The sequence below is a fragment of the Muntiacus reevesi genome, chromosome X, assembly GCF_963930625.1.
Source record: "Muntiacus reevesi chromosome X, mMunRee1.1, whole genome shotgun sequence".
Lineage (NCBI taxonomy): Eukaryota > Metazoa > Chordata > Mammalia > Artiodactyla > Cervidae > Muntiacus > Muntiacus reevesi.
Window position 1 is genome coordinate 117,542,981 of NC_089271.1, and position 17,858 is coordinate 117,560,838.

The window sequence follows — 17,858 nt, forward strand, 5'->3', positions numbered from 1 at the left end:
ATTATTCATAATAGCCAAAAAAGTGGAAACTATACAATGTTCACAACAGATGAACAGATGAACAAAAAGTGATATATCCATACACTGGAGATATTACTCAGCCATAAAAAGAATGAAGTCCTAATACATGCTACAATCTAGATGAGCCTCGAAAACATGTGCAATGAAAGAAAACAATGTTTACATTGACATATCATATTCAGAATAGGCAAATCAGTAGAGACAAAGAAGATTGGTATTTGCTTGGGGGTAGGGGATAGGGAAATGGGAAACTACTGCTTAATCAGTACAAGTTTTGCTTTTGGGATGATGAAAATGTTCTAAAATTAGATTGTGGTGATGGACTGCAAGGAGATCCAATCAGTCCATCCTAATGGAGATCAGTCCTAGGTGTTCATTGGAAGGACTGATGCTGAAGCTAAAACTCCAATACTTTGGCCACCTCATGCAAAGAGTTGACTCATTGGAAAAGACCCTGATGCTGGGAGGGATTAGGGGCAGGAGGAGAAGGGGGCGACAGAGGATGAGATGGATGGATGGCATCACCGGCTCAATGGACATGAGTTTGAGTAAACTCCGGGAGTTAGTGATGGACAGGGAGGCCTGGCGTGCTGTGATTCATGGGGTCGCAAAGAGTCGGACATGACTGAGCGACTGAACTGAACTGAACTGGTGTTTGCACAAGCCTATGAATATAGTAAAAATCACTGGATTGTACATATTAAATGAGTGAATTATATGTATTGGAAAGTTATATGAATAAAACTGTCAACAAAAAGAAAGCAGCAATTAGGACAGATAAGGGGAGGGTAGCAGGTCTCCCTGGCAGATTCAGGTGAACACAACTAGATATGAAGTCCCTCGAGTTTCTGTTCTCAGACTCTTGGGTTTTGGAAGGAGCCACAGCTGTGGTTTGCCAAGCACCTGAAAGGCTCCAATCAGTCACAGACCTAGAGAAACATCATGAACTGAGAGAAGCAGGATTCTTGATCTGCATAACAGTTAGCCGGATCTCCAGCTACCTATGCCTATGCGTGAATGTAATCACTTATATGGCAGGGAACACCAGCCACTTGGGGGAAATGGAAGTCAGAGGCCCGAGCAAGTACCACTTGGAAGAAGCACACAACAGAAGGTGGGTGGGAAGTCAGCTCTCCCTTGAGATGCCCATGGAATACACGAGGAGACTGTCAACAGTCAGTTCTGATAGAGATCAATATATGCTAACTACAAAATCATTCCAAAAAAGGAAAAAAGATACATGAACATTTTATCCTATCTTAAAACCTGTACACTTGCTCACCAATCTATTGATTTAAGGCCAATATTTTTTCCCCCGAACATGAATATGCTGATGGGCTTTTCTCCTGATCCTTCTTGTTTAAACAGCACATTTATGCAGCAAAATAAATAAAGGACTTAGAGATATGGGTAGTGAAATCTGAGAGCAGAATATTTCTAGATTTTCATATGTTTTCCCATCTTTACTGATATCTCAACCACAACTAAACTGACAATGATATTTTAGCTATTTGAGTCTTTTAACAGTTTCTATAATCATTAAACTTAGCTTTTATAAAATGTTTTTACAGCCATATCTATTCAATTTATGTAATATTTAGTTATAATTACAATAAATAGTGTTATTAGGGGTTAGGGGACTGCTTTGGTCTGAATCTGTCCCTCCAAAATTCATATATTGACATTCTTACCCCTAAGGTGATGATATTAGGAGGTGACTATGTCATGAGGTTGGAACCCTCTTGAATGAAATTAGTGCTCTTATACAAGGAGCTCCCACTCCAGTATTCTGGCCTAGAGAATTCCGTGGACTGTATAGTCCATGGGGTCGCAAAGAGTTGGACACAACTGAGTGACTTTCACTCACAAGGAGCTCCAGAGAGCTCACTCACCCCTTTCACCATGTGAGGATACAGTGAGAAGCTAGCAGTCTGCAACCTAGAAAAGGGCCCTCAATAGAATGAGACTGTTATGGCTCATTCACATTGGACTTCCAATTTCCAGAAGTGTGAGGAAAAATTCACTGTTTATAAGCCACCCAGTCTGTGATATTTTGTTATAGCAGCCTGAATGGTCCAAAAGAGGGACAGACTGAACTGACTTGTGGAAGGTATACCACCCCAGTGGATGAGGTGGGAGTGCTCAGGGTTGACCGGTGGGAAGCCTTCCACAGGCAGGTGACTCCTGTAGGCGACAATTCAGGCATTAGTGAGCACATCCACAGAGGCTGGAAAGTATCTGTGAGTTCAACTAGTCAGATTAGTGGAGGTTGTCTAAGAGGCCTTTTGTTGTACCCAGTTCACCTCTTGGCCACAGTCAATCTTAATAGAGCCCTGCTCCTGAGTGATTGGACCCCACTCTGAAGGTTGTTTTGAACCTTGATTTTATCTGTCACTCTAGGTCTGAGGTGTGACATGCTAGCTTTCAGATTCTTCCAATGACCCCCATCTCCTGGCATTCACACCTTGTGTAATTGTCTCCCTTCAAGTGTGGTCTGACACTTGCTTTTAACCAGTAGAATGTGGCAGGGCTTATGGGTGTCACTTCCATGATTATGTTATGTAAACTGGTAACCTCTGTCTTGCTAAGCTGACTCTCTGTTGCTGTCTCAGCACTTTGGTGAAGCAGGCAGCCATATTAGGGAAGCCTAGGTGACAAGAAAATGAGGTGAGTGTCTGGCCAGCAGATAGCCAGGAACTGAGTCCCTCAGTCCAACAGAGACCACAAGAAAATAAACCCTGACAGCAAACTGTGAGATTTTAGGAACGGATCCTTCCCCAGTTGAGTCTCAGAAGAGGCCCCAGCACCAATCAACACTTTGATTGCACCTTGTGAGAGACCTTGAAGCAAAGGACTCAGCTAAACCAAGCCTGGATTCCTGAAACTATGAGATAATTAATATATGTGTTGTTTTAATTTAAGCTGTCTTTTTTTTTTTTTTTTTTTTTTTTGGAGAGGGGTACTACTCTACACGGCATATAGGATCTTAGTTCACCGACCATGGATTGAACCCCTGCCCCCTGCTGGACTGCCAGGGAAGTCCTTTAAGCTGCTTTTGAAAAATGTAGAATTAGGGCTTCCCTGGTGGACCAGTGGTGAAGATCTGTCTTGCAATGCAAAGGACACTGGTTCTATCCCTAGTCTGGGAAGATCTCACATGCTATGATGCAACTAAACCCATGTGCCACAAGTACTGAAGCCCGTGTGCCTAGAGCCTGTGCTCTGCAACAAGAAGTCACCGCAATGAGAAGTCACCACAATGAGAAGCCCATGAGCTACAAGTAGAGAAAGCCTGCTTGCAGCAATGAAGACCCAGTGCAGCCAAAGATAAAACCAAGAAAGAATACAGGATTAAATACCAACACTGCCTTGTTGAGAATATTTGATTTTACATTTTCCTCAAGGAGATTAATATTGTTATAGATACCAGTAAACAAACACAACATGGCAAATACCTCTTTCAAAATAGTTTTTACAAGCTGAAGTATTTATTGGTGAAATGATATGCTGTCTAGGATTTGCTTTAAAATTGTCCTGTAGGAGTTGGGTAAGGAAGAATGGAGGGAATATATTTGACACAAGTTGGGCTATGTGCTAGTAATTATTGAAGCTGAGTGGTGTATCTGTGGGGGTTCATTATATTATTGTTTACTTTTCTGTATGTTTGAAATTTTCTGTAATAAAACTGAAACAATTTATATAATGTCACACTGTTCAGCAAAGGTAACAGTAGTTAAACAACTAGTATTTCAGAAGCTATTATAATCTATGTATAAATACTGTACAAAGTAATGGAAATATTGTGATTCAAAGTAGGTGGTATGGATACTTTTATACTTGATTTGAGATATCGTTTTTCAAGTACACGCAAGTTATGACATTGTTAATTATTCAGTTTTGGAGAGGGAGGGCATCCAAGACTATAGCTTTCTAAATGTATCTTGGTTATTTAAGCTCTGTGTAATCATTGCCATATTAATTGGCAATGACTTTGTATAGAAAATTTAATTAGAAAATTTTAAGCAGAAAAAGTTACAAATATATTGACTGTAACATAGGTTGACTGTCTCCCTATATATGTGTATTTCTCTTTTCATATACATATATAGTAGCATAAATAAAACTGAAATCATACATAAAAAAGAAAAAAGTTTCTATGTAAAGTTCTATGAAACTTGGGGAAAGTGTCAAGTGAAAAAAAGTAGTTCAGTTCTTCTCTTGGAACCAGAACATTTAATAGAATGGGAACAAATGAGGCCTTCTATTTAGCAATAAACATCTCCTTTTAAAATTGCCTTTTAAAAATATTTCATTCAGTCATGTAGTCATTCAGCAAATATTATTAAATATCTGTACTGTGATAATCAAGGAGCTCATGTTTTGGTAGGGAAGAGGAAATTACTTAAAGTCCAGCCTTCAGTGAGAAAGTAACACTTTTGGGCAAGGCCTCAAGGAAAGGAATTTTTTAAATTATTTTATTTATTTATGGTTATGCTGCGTCTTGTTTCTATGGGCAAGCTTTCTCTACTTGCGGCGAGCAGAGGCTACTCTTTGCTGCGGTGTGCAGCTTCTCATTGTGGTGACCTCTTCTATTGCAGAGCACAGGCTCTAGGCACACAGGCTTCAGTAATTACACCATTTGGGCTCAGTAGTTGTGGTGCATAGGCCCAGCCACTCCACTGCACATGGAATCCTCCCACACCAGGGCTCAAACCCGTGTTCCCTGCGTTGGCAGGCTGACTCCTATGCACTGTACCACCACGGAAGTCCAGAAAGGACTTCTTGACAGTGGCTTGAAATTATCTTTCAGGAAGGGACTGATTGGTCAGAAAATAATATTAATGGAAATGAAGACACGTACACAGTCATTTACAAAGTTTCTTATGTACATGATCACATAGGATCCTCACACGATAGAAAGAAGCATTGTCTACCTAAACAAGAGCTTACTTGCATGAACATGATTATAAAGCCACCAGATAAATACTGCTAACAATTTGTGCCTGTTACAAGGAAGTCAATGACTATTGTCTCAGGCCATGCAGGACCCATCTGATGGGAAATTCTCAGCCCATTGGTAATGGCATATTCAAACTAATACTAATGTAACTATATCATGAAAATAAAATATGGGTTTATTAGTTAATCTAATTTTCCAGATAATTATTCATTTCTGATTATATTTTCTTTCTCCTCTAAAAGTGGGCACAACTTTTCCCATTCACTCACTAACTGAGCAAATATTTGTTGAGTGCCAAGCTCTGTATTGGGTTTCCGAGGTGGCTCAGAATTAAAGAATATGCCTGCAGTGAAGGAGACTTTTGATCCCTGAATCAGGAAGATCCTTCGAGAAGGATGTGGCAACTCACTCCAGCATTATTGCCTGAAAAATCCCATGGACAGAGGAACATGAGGGGGCTATAGTCCAAAAGAGTTGGACAAATGACTTAGTGACTAAACAACCACAAACAAAGCTCTGTATTAGGCACTATTGGATATCCAGATTAAGTCAAACATGGATCTTCATATGAAAGGATATTAAATACCCCAATACAGGAAAAATGCTGGATAAGACTTTATTCAGTGCATCACGTTAATTTAGGAGGCTGAAAGAAGTGGAAATAGTTCAGAGAAAGGGAAAAAAACCCTATGAATCCCAGTTAATGTGAACTTTTTTGCGTGTGGAGATTTATAATACATCTTAGAGTTTACAAAGTGATATCATATGTGTATTGCTTCCTTTAATCTTCTCATAACAATCCCATGAGGGAGGTATTTCCATAAAGATTCAGCAATGTAGAACTTTGTCTGGTGTCACACAGTGAGTCAGGACTCAGATCTTCCTCGTCTTCTCTGTGATAGACACAAAGAAGTCCACCTCGAGGAAGGAAATGCTGCCTAGCTGTGGGGAGTTCAGTCAGCAAACAGCCTCCAGCTGTCAGCTCCTTCCACAGCTACAGAGATACCTCACAGCCAGATCGCACCTTTTCTAAGACAGCCTGCATCTGTTGACTCAGAGAGGTAGGATTATAAAGGTGTAGCTATTTTGGCTTGATAACAGAGCACTTAGGTCATCATTGGTTGCTCCACAGTCCCACAGAAGTAGAGAAAAAACAATCCTAAAATTCATATGGAAACACAAAAGACCCCCAATAGCTGAAGCAATCTTGAGAAAGAAGAGCAAACCTGGAGGCATCATGTGTTCTGATTTCATACTACGTAACAAAGCTATAGTAATAAAAATAGTATGGTATTGGCATAAAAATGATACATAGATCAACAGAACAGGATAGAGAACCCAGAAATAAACTCATACATATACAGCCAAGTCATCTTTGACCAGGGTGTCAAGAGTACACAGTGGGAAAAGGCTAGTCTCTGCAACAAATGGTGCTGTGAAAACAGGATAAGTCTAAACAAAACCCAGATGCACTGGGCCTGATAAGGGAGGAAAAGGACTGTACTCCAAAGAAGCTACAAGAGGTAGCTGGTGTGTGTCAGCAGGAGAAGGGAGAATATGCAAGAGATTGGATTTTGAGGTTGGTTGATCGATGTGGGGAATGGATAAACTCAGAGAGATGTAATTGAGTTTATTGAGTACTGTCCTGAAATACAGGTATAACACCTTGTTATGGACCCCAGGAAGTGGTGTAAATTTTCTATTAGGATGGCTCCTAGAAGGAAAATATGATAGCCTATGCTGTATGGATTTGAAATGTCAATTACTGTGGTGGCAAATAGTTGAGGATGGGATTAGAAGGCTCAAGGAAGTGGGTGTGCTGGAATGGACATCCCCACGTCCAACCACAAGAACAAGCAGAAAAGTTTGTCTTCCATAGGAAGAGTCAGAGAGCACACAATTTAACAAAACTGTCAGGAATGCTCAGGTGAGACGGACGCCAACGTCACTCAAGAGTTCAGTGGTGGCCTCCTTTGCCATCCAGGTCTGAGAAAAAAACTGTCATAAACTTAGGTTACTGATAGCATTATGGATGAAAAAACTCATGACAACAGAAGCCAGGTTGTGGTGCTGAATCACCAGATGCCAGGAGTTTGCAGTTATTGTATTATAACCAAGTTCACATTGGCAGTCAAGGGGTCCGACCCACAGAGTTACGGAGATGGTGACTAGAACGTAGCATCCCTAGGGGAAAATTTACAGGCACTACTACTACTCCATTTGTGATAACAGAAACAATCTGGGAGACTAAGGCCCATTGTTTCAAAAAAAAAAAAAATCATGATCCCCTGTCCAGTTTCCAGACCCAATTCAGTTTTTGACTCACTGATAGAAGACCTGGCTGAATCCCTCAGAGAAAGGACCCTGCAATATCACAGCAAGTATTCACTATAGTGATTCCCCTTCTGCAAAGGGACCTCTGGTCATTTATTTGGGTAACTGTGTACTGGAGAGAGTACACTTCGATATTTTGAGGGCTATAGGACATAGAGTCTGAGTTGACATAGATACCAGGATACTCAAAATATCATCATAACCTCCAGTGAAAGTGGGAACATATGAGGCCCAGGTAATAAGTGGAGTTCTGGCCAAGATCCAGTTCATGGAAGGTCCGTGGGTGCAAGAACTCCATGGTCATCACTCCAGTCTCCCAGGGTACAATTAGGTAGTTGACAGAACTACCACTTTGTGTCCTTGGCCAGTGAGATAAGAGTTATCACAGTGGGGAAGGCAAGTGGAAACCTCTGATACTAAACCACCACCACCACACCGCACTGCTTGGCTGTGACAGTAAATTGTCACATTGCAGAAGGTGCTTGTGGAGATTAATACTACCCTTAAGGTTCTAAAGGATTGCAGGGTGGTAATTCTCATCATATTTCAATTTAATTTGCCAGTCTTGTGCCTGCAGACATTAGCTGGGATAGGACTGTAGACCACCACAAGTTCAACTAAGTAGTAGCTCCAATCACATCAGCTGTGCTAGATGTGATAACCTTAAATACATCCTTATGGCCACTGAATTGGCAAATACTTTATTTTCTGTCCCAATCAGAAAGGAGAATCAAAAAGAATTGGCATTCAAATGCAATAGGAAATAGTATATACATTTACAGTTGGTTTTTTTTGTTGGGGGGGCAGTTCTAGCGGATCTTCGTTTCTTTTCGAGGCCTTTCTCTAGTTGCGGTGAGTGGGAGCTGCTCTTTATTGCAGTGGGTGGGCTTCTCATTGTGGTGGCTTCTCTTGTTGAGGAGCACAGGCTCTAGGCACGTGGGTTTTAGTGGTTGCAGCTCGTGGGTGCTAGAACATGGGCTCAGTAGTTGTGGTACAGGGGCTTAGTTGCTCCATGGCATGTGGAATCTTCCTGGACCAGGGATCAAGCCTGTGTTCCCTGCACTGGCAGGTAGATGCCTCTCCACTGCACTACCAGGGAAGTCCCACACTTACAGCTTTGTCCCAGGGCTATATTAGCTCTGCTATCCTCTGTCATAATTTAGTCTGAAGGGATCAGAACCTTCTGGGAATCCTGCAGAACATCTCACTAGCCTACTGCTGCTGCTGCTGCTGCTAAGTCGCTTCAGTTGTGTCCGACCCTGTGCAACCCCACAGACGGCAGCCCACCAGGCTCTGCCATCCCTGGGATTTTCCAGGCAAGAACACTGGAGTGGGTTGCCATTTCCTTCTCCAGTGCATGAAAGGGAAAAGGGAAAGTGAAGTTGCTCAGTCATGTCCGACTCTTAGTGACCCCATGGACTTTAGCCTACCAGGCTCCTCCGTCCATGGGATTTTCCAGGCAAGAGTACTGGAGTGGGGTGCCATTGCCTTCTCCGCACTAGCCTACTACATTGACAATATTTTGTTCATCAGACTAGAAGAGCAAGAGGGAGCTATTGTTCCACTTCTTGGTAAGATGCATGTACTCCTGAGGATGGCAGATAAACCCTACAAAGATTCAGAGGCTTACCAGATCCATAAAATATTTAGAGGTCCAGTGGTCAGGGATTTGCTGGGGCATCCCCTTCAAAGCAAAAGACAACTTCTTACACTTGTACCTCTTGCCACAAGAGAAGGAATCGTGACCTCTGATGGGTCTTCTTGGGTTGTAGAGGCAGTGTATCTCACATTCAGAGATTCTACTCCATCCCAAGTGACAAGGCAACACACATCAGCTATGACTGGGGCCCAGAGCAGTGAAGGGCTTTGCAGCAGGCCCAGGCTGCCATGCATGTTGCCCAGCCATGCGATCTTGGCAGATCACATGGAATTAGAGGTATCAGCGGTGGGGTGGGAAAAGACAGTATGGAATCCATGGCAAACCCCCATGGGAGAATCACAATGCAGGCTCGTGGGGTTCTGGAATAAGGCCATGCCATCTGCAGAAGAGAGTCACATGTCTTTAGAAAAACAACTCCTGGTATGCTGCTGGGCTCTGGAGAAGATGAAACACCTGACCATGGGACACGAAGTAACCATGCAACTAGAACTGTCTATCATAAACTGAGTCTTATCAGGTCCATTAAATCATAAGGTCAGGCAGAGCCAGCAACAATTCATTACAAGATGAAAGGGAGGTATCCAAGGGTGATCATGAACAGTACTAAAGGGCATAAGCAAGTTGCCAGCTCAGGTAGCTCAGACGCCCATGGCACACACCACGCTATACTGAGCACCTCCCTCAGTTCATGCCGACAGCTCTGTGGGGACCCCCATCAGATGAACCGGAGGAGGAGGGAAAAGCCTGGTTTACAGATGGGTTGGGTCAGTATGTGGGCAGAAGTGAAATATGGATGGTAGCTGTATTAACTGTATTAGCCTCCCTCAGGGGATGGGGGACTTGAAAGAGAGTGTCGCATGAAAGTCCTGCCAATGAGCAGTGATTTGGGTGATATACTTAATCGTCCACTTTGGGTGGAAAGAGAAGTAGCTCTAGGTTAAAATGCTTATACACTGATAGTCAGTGGTGAAGGTCCTGAATAGCTGGTTAGGGGTTTGGAAGGAAAAAGCCTGGTAGATGAGGAACAAGGAGATCCGAGACAGAAGCATGTGAATGGACATCTGAGAAATGGCTCTACGCGTGAAGATCTTTGTATCACATATTAACATCCATCAGAGAGCATACTGCTCAGAGGAGGTGCTGAATAACCAAGTAAACAAAACGACCTGGGCAGCTGACCTCAGCCAGTCTTTGTCATTGGCCACCCCAGTGATGGCAAGACGGGCACATGAACACAGTGCCCACGGTGGCAGACACGGAAGCTACACATGGCTCCAATAGCATGGACTCCTGCTTACAAAGGCTGATCTTGCTAATGCTACTGCAGAATGTTCAACGTGCCACATACGGCACTATTCCTTGAGACCAACTGGCCACCTGGTAGCAAGCTCACAACATTATGTCCTTTCCATCCTGAAAGGGCCAATGGGTCATTCTCATAGAAATAGACACATATTTCAAGTATGGGCTTCACTCTCCTGTCTGCAGGTCCTCAGTCAGCAACTTCTTTCTCAGGACTTATGGGATCCCATATAACATCATGTCACACCATCTCTGATGTCTCTATATATAGATGATAAATAGGTAGACAGATAGATAGGTGATAGAGAGATGTAGAAGATATAGATATAAAAATAAAATCTCTTAATGGTTCTCCTTCTCTGTTTGAATCCTGCCTAATGCAGGAACTTTGCACTTACCCTCCCTGTAACTCTACAGGACTTGAGGACCTGGCTTCCAAAGGAGGCATCCCTTCTCTGGGGACACAGCTAGAATCCCATTGAGTTTGTTTCCTTTCTTTTTCTTTTGGTTTCACTGTGCAGTTTGTGGGAACTTAGTTCCCTGACCAGGGATCGAACCAGGGCCCTGGCAGTGAGAGCACCATGTCCTAACCACTGGACCACCAGGGAATTCCCAAGAATCCCGTTGAATTCTAAGCTACAGCTGCTGCCTAAGCCTTTTAGGGCCCTTATGTCCAGGGTCCAGCAGGCCAGAAGAGAGGTCAGTGACACAGCAGGGGTAATGGACTCTGTCAGGAGCAGGGCTGCCGTTAAACAACAGAGCCCTGAAGAAGCTCGTGTGGAACTGTGTGGTCACTTGGGCCTCTGTGAGTTTTCTTTTGCCCAATGATGGCAGGAGGTGGACAGATACAGCAGTCCCAGCCTAAGAAGGGCATGATGACCAGGGGCTCCCTCCCTTCAAAGGTGGTCTGGGTCAGGCCCGCCAGTAAGGCACTGAGGCCACCAGAAGGCGGTAACACCGGGAGAGCATGACCTAGAACAGAGAGTGTAGGAAGGAGATCCTGTGTGCACGCATGCTGTTGTGTCTGATTCTTCGCGACTGTAGCCCGCCAGGCTCCTCTGACCATGGGATTCTCCAGGCAAGAATACTGGAGTGGGTTGCCATTTCCTTCTCCAGGGGATCTTCCCGACCAGTGATTGAACCCACATCTCCTGCATTGGCAGGTGGGTTCTTTACCAGTGTGCCCCCTGGGAAGCCTAAGAAGCTGAAGGAAGGAGATGCTGAGTGATAATTGCAGCCCCAAGAGCAGCTGAGGTGGGGGTTGTCATCAGTCCCACAAACATAACTCTTCTAAGTTTCCCCTCTGGAAGAGAGGCCTGAAGGAGGCCAGAAAGAGAGGTTGGAGGACAGGGTGGTGGATGCAAAGATGCACCTCCCAAATCTCCTTAAGGACAGACTCTACCCGACAGAGGGGAGTGAGGGCTACAGACATCTCTAGCCGTCAGCTCTTTGAGGAACAGCTTTATCCTCAGAGAGCCACTCTGCCTTCCAGAGACTGCTGGCATTTGGCGAGGCACAAATGCCCAGCCATTTCCATCCAATGGGGGTCACTTTGATGGATAAAATGCCAGAGCTCCTGCCCGGTTGTCAAGACTTTGCTATTCACATGGCAATTCCCTCTCTGCTCAATCTTGCTTCCTCCTCTTTTCCTTCACAGGTGTCCATCCCTCATAAATTTCTGGGACCCTAAACTCCATCTTCTATCAGTGACTCAACAAGGCAAACTCCACATCTCCTGTTTTTCTAGTACACTGCCCTGCCTTGGCACAACATATGAGCTGGAGCCCTTCAATCTCAGCTCTATTTATAAACATACCCTAATATATACCCAAAGGAAAAGATTTCAGATAACTCATGTTTTATGGGAGAAAAGTCCTTATGCTACATGTAAAGGTATTTTTGTACTCATTAAAATATAAATTTTGTACTCACATAAAATATATTATGCATTTTAAAAGGTTGATTACCTTATAACCAGAAATGCCCTCCAGGCTCACTGCTGACATAACCCACATTCATGAATGTCAAGAGCGGCTCTCCAGATTTTCTTCTACTTCATTATATGAAGGGGACATGTTGTTTTATAAAATCTTGAATAAATTTGTAAATTTAAAGGTAACATTTTGTCTGTTATTGAAGATATTTTAATAAAGAGATACTGAAATGGTTTTTCTGAGAATTGTTTAGTTATGAATGAACACAATGTGATTACTTCGTTGGAACTTTCAGAAATTTACCAGAGCATCAAGGAAAGAATAAGAGGGAAGTATATAAATTATCAAGCATACTTAACACTGTCCAAGCGGTAAGGGGGGCTTAGAGCATTTTTTTTTTCTTAAAAAGCCATTTTTCAATGGAAATGCTTTAGGAAGCAAAGATACAAAGGAAAAAATTGGGTGAAATATGATTAGTCATTCTGGATTATAAAGAAAAAACTCAAACCCCAAAGTTATCATGAGCGTCAAAAGACTCCTTTTGTTTATTAATTTGGTTCTATTAGTGCTAGAGCTTGTTTTAGAGTGCTGTCAATAGGTCTTCATATTTCAACTGTTTTTGTTTATGTTACTGTGTCTTGTGTCCTTCATGTAGACCTAATAACCCACCATCAGAAGATGTATACTTTACGGTCTTTACAATAATCACATGCATCTTCACTACTCAGCCTTGCCATTTAAGAGATGGCTGACTCAAGCTGAGTCTGGATTGTGGCAATAAACTAGTTTATCCTTGAGAAAGTTAAATAACCTCTATGGTAATTGAACCTTTGCCTCATTAATTTTTGTACACAAAGTGACCTGATATAATGGAACAAACATTACGTGTGGAGTTGGACAAGCTGGGTTTGAATTCCAGATCCACTACTTACTGTGTGATATTGAAAAAGTCATTTAATATCTTTGAGCCATGGTTTCCTCATCTGATGATCAAGGAGTTTTGTGCAGATTACAGAAGACAAGGTACATGGAAGTATATGACACAAAATAAACTAGGCTCCAACCAACAGTCCAAGTGCAGGCTACAGTACTACTGACATAAAAAGGAATCTCTCAGGTTATATCTTCTATCATGGTCTGGAATTTACATGACAACACCTATTGTGGAGTTAGCAGGCATGGGCTGAAAGGTCAAAGAAATTCTTCAAGAGTACCCCAGAACATGTCCTCAGAGAACCAGGTATAAACTGAGTCTCCTGGGAAATGCAACTTGAGCCTACTGAAATGTTGCAATCATCAAAAGTTGGGTGTGATCAATGGTGAGGAAGAGAATGAGAATGAGAGGGAGAGAGAGAAAGCGAGGGAGAAGGAGGCTGTGTGAACAGTAGCTCTGGCCACTCAACAGGGGAGTCACCACCTTGATACTCAGTATAGAAAGAAGGGGAACACCTACAACACATGGGAAACTACAGCTTCGGTGTCTTAAGAGTACAGAAAACAAGACAATGACTTATTCTTATCCGAGCAGCTGTAGTAGTGGGTCTCCAGCTGCATGGCTCCCTGTGCCAAGGGGAAATGGAAAATACTATAATAGCCTCTCTTGTCTCCATTCCCTCTTCCTAGATGAGCTTTTTCCCACTGGAGCACTAGAGCGCGGCTTTCTTCCTCCTTCTGGTATTGTGCCTGCCAAGGCCAGGGGCCAGCCTTACTCTGACCTGATTGGAAGGGGGGCTGGGTGGGCTCTGACCCAAGAAAATTCCCTTTATAGGATCTGTCTTGAGGCCAGAAAGTCCATCATGACAGATTCACTACTTTGGCTTAAGGCTTCATACACTAATAAAATCAAAATATCCCCCTCCCCCCTGCAACTTGTTCCATCTTCCCAAATAGATCACACACATCATTGATGCACATCTTATGAATGAGTTTATCCTATTTATCCAGAGAACACAATTTGAGGGTCAATAAGTGGAAAAAGTTTAATGAAAATAATAGCTGGGAGGAGACAGATGGATTTGATCAACTTCCCTTTGTCAGTTATATGATGATAATAATAATAATAAAGATGGTGACATTTACTGACTATATGTGATCTCATCTTATCCTTCTGACAACACTATTTATTAACCCCATCCTGCAAAGTGAGAAAACTGAGCTACAGGGAATCACACAACTTGACCAGTCACAGGGCTAGTAAGTAGATAACACTGCTTCTTGAAGACAGGAGCCACTGTGGCATTTGTTTCATATATCTCTTTGAAACTGGACCACTCACAGAGGACTTAGCTGGGTACTATGAAAAAAATCTCTTAGATCTTTTGTTTCCAAAACAAAAATGATGGCAGCCACAGGTACAGTGGCACCAGTAAAAAAATTTTTCCTGCAATTTGTTATCTGGAATCTCGTGTTTATGTCATGAGAACTTCAGTCTCCAGTTTAACTGCAAAGAGCTGGAATCCAGGCAGTTCTCAGAGTAGAACCTCGCATGGGACTTTAAAACATAGTCAGCAGAATGTAACATCGCAGTGTTCTAATTCATTGCTGTTAAAGAGTTTTCTTTGAAGCCAAATAGACTTTCCACATTCACATTCCAGAAATGCCCCCGCCCCTGCCCCCATGCTTTGCCTGGAAAAATCCTTCTTATCCTTCAAGGCCCAGCTCAAATGTCACCTCCTTTATGAAGTCCTTCCCAGCCCCACAGGCAGAATTAATTGATCCTCCTCAGTGCTCCCACAGCACTTTGTATTAGCACTGCTAGTAGAGCCCTTGCCACATTGTTTTAGTTAGTTGCATAAGTAAGGTCCCTGAGGTCAGAGACCTGTCTTACTCGTAAATCCTTTTATCCCCATATCCCTGGTCTAGCTCATACCACATTTCATCAAATCTAAAACCCCACTGATCGTAAGATACACCATTATTTTATGAACTACTAAGAGAGATTTAAAAAACCAAACAGACAATTATACTATGACATGCCATCAATTTAAAAATGTGTCCCAAATTCAGGGATGTTTATTTATTTAGTTATTTATTTATTTGGGGCTTCCCAGGTAGTGCTAGTGGTAAAGAAGCCGCCTGCCAATGCAGGAGACAAAAGAGATGCAGGTTTGATCCCTGGGTTGGGAAGATCCCTGGAGAAGGAAATGGCAACCCACTCCAGTGTTCTTACCTGAAGAATCCCATGAACAGAGGAACCTGGTGGGGTGCAGTCGGAGGGGTCGCAAAGAGTCATACATGACTGAAGTGACTTAGCACTTAGTATACATATGTCTTAGAAGTGATTAACTATGGTAATAACTGCTCAGCAAACATTTCTAGAACTGGATTGTAAACTCAAGGTAGAGCAGCTATTCCTAGAGCCCCTGTTTTTGGATAATTATGGAATTGGGAGTTGATAGGAATGGTGTGCAGTTGTACTGCTGATTTCAAATATTTTACCCAACAGATTGAAGGGATGAGTGGCTTGACATACCATTCCTGTTAAGAAACACTGCCACATTGCTCATTCAATGGACTAGAAGGTACAGTGACAATATATTCTGATCTAAATTGGGGGCCACCTACTGCCCACAATCACACGAGTGTTATTACAGAGACAATGGGACAGGGTATTTGCATCAGCCTTGATTCTGGTTCTGTAATCCAATTCAATCCACTGCTGTTTCCATCTGCCCATGAAGACGAACAGTAAGTTCTCAGCTTTCTCTCAACTTGCTGCAGCCCTGCTTTGAAAAATTAAAGCATCAAAAGATGTGGTCCTTTCTCAGCTCCAAACTGTTGGCTCTCCTTGGCCCTCTGGACTTGGTGATTTTATATTGTTCTCCCTGGATTGTTTCCGGATCTAGGCTTTCTAAAGGGCCTTTCCACAGGGTGAAGCTTGCTGGGACTCACCATCCCAGGCTGTCCCATCAGGAGACTGTTTCAGTTCCATCCTAGAAATACAAAGCCCCCCACCCAAGATCTGGGCTAAGTGATGCACTTATCTTTTCTGCACCTCCCAAAACCACACTCCTTCCTCACCCCCCAAGCACTCATAAACACACACACACACACACAAGATAAACCAAGTTGTCACCAAAGACTATCAATGTGTGATTGGTTGATAGAAATTCTTGAGTAAAAACTCCTCTTTAAAAATTGAAATATACTAAGAGGATGGAGTGTAATAGCTCAATACAATTTGTGAAATATTTTAAACATGTAAGCTTATGTGCACACTAGCAGTCAGGGGCTGAGGGTCTTTGTGGGGGAAGGAAAGACCCTGGGTTGGAAGCAGTGACCATTAAAAACCTGAAAGTCAGCTTCCTCTTTGAGCAGGCTGCCAGCTCCTGGGTAAAGTTATCAGGATGAAGTCAGAATGTTCCAAAGATGATTATCTTCCAATTTAGTCCAATCTTCCCAGGCCAGGCAAGTTCTGCTCAACTCCAGGTCAACCTAGTTTCTCTCTATTCAAGTGCCTTCCCTGACCTTAATGAGTAAAAAGGAATCAAGAGAAAGGAGAAGAAATAACCTCATTTACTCCCTCTCCTGATTTATTATTGACATGGTATTCGGAGATGTTCAAACTATAAAAAAGAGCCTTTGTACATTTCCTTTGAAAGGAGAAGCTCTGTAAAGTAGGTCCCCTGAAGTATTAAGAGCTGAACACTTCCAAAGCCATGATTTACTTCCTCATAGGTAGTTACACTTGTGATTAAAATCACTGTGATGAAATCACAGACTGTTAGAACTGAACAGATTCTGCATTTTATAGATGAGGACTTTTAGGTCTAGCAGGTTAATTAGCTAGTTAGTGACAACAAAGCAGGTCCTAGAACTCAAATATCTAGACTCCCAGTCTGGGGATTTCCCATGAGGGAAAATACTTGAACCCTTACAACTGTATCTCACCACCACAGGCTGTAATTACATTTGGCTTACTGAACTTAAAAATACCATGCAAATAGAGCTCCGATTACAAAAAAATCTTGATTGATACAAACAAATGCAACAATCTACTGGCCCACAGTCTCCACCAAAGGCCTGAGGCAGTACATTTTTATTCTTTTTAAGTAAAAAAGAAACTGTCATCGTCTGGGCTCTTTACACAGCTGGATTCCTATATAAATCAAGCCAGCTCAATAAAAGCTTACCTAGATGACATCCAACACCTTTCACTCCGTCTCAGCCAGCTGGTGAAGTAGGGCAGGAAGCTTACAAATTTTCCCCTGGTAGAATTTTGGAAGAACTGTGTCAACATCGCCCCTTGCTGGTCAACATAAGAAAAGGCAAAAGCCAAGGCTGTCAAAATCTCAGGGCTCTAGCCAAGGTCACAGCCATGTCTCTAAGCTGTCTTCCAGTCTATGGGAACCATGGCCAGGTCAAGTGAGAAAGCATGGGGAAAACAGCCGGAAGGAGGAAAAGCCTGCATTTGGGGGGAGATGTTTATCTATTCCTAATTAAGGATAGATCTCAAGGAAAGCACATACATTTTCAGTATCCCGTTGAGTCTTTAAGACCCATACACACATTATACTTACATCCATAAATGAAATTTTTATTGTTAACATCAACGAACACAGATAGAAGAATATTCATGTGCCAAGGAAATATTGCTCACAAGATCACAAATGTCTGTTGATTTGTATTTATCAATGATTTGGTGAAT

General features: G+C 42.6%; 1 non-coding gene across 1 annotated transcript; it reads right to left on the reverse strand.

The window, feature by feature from the left end:
• Positions 1-10,813: 10,813 nt before the first annotated feature.
• Positions 10,814-10,885, reverse strand: TRNAE-CUC (transfer RNA glutamic acid (anticodon CUC)). The gene has a single exon. It is a non-coding gene; the product is annotated as a tRNA-Glu (tRNA).
• Positions 10,886-17,858: the final 6,973 nt, after the last annotated feature.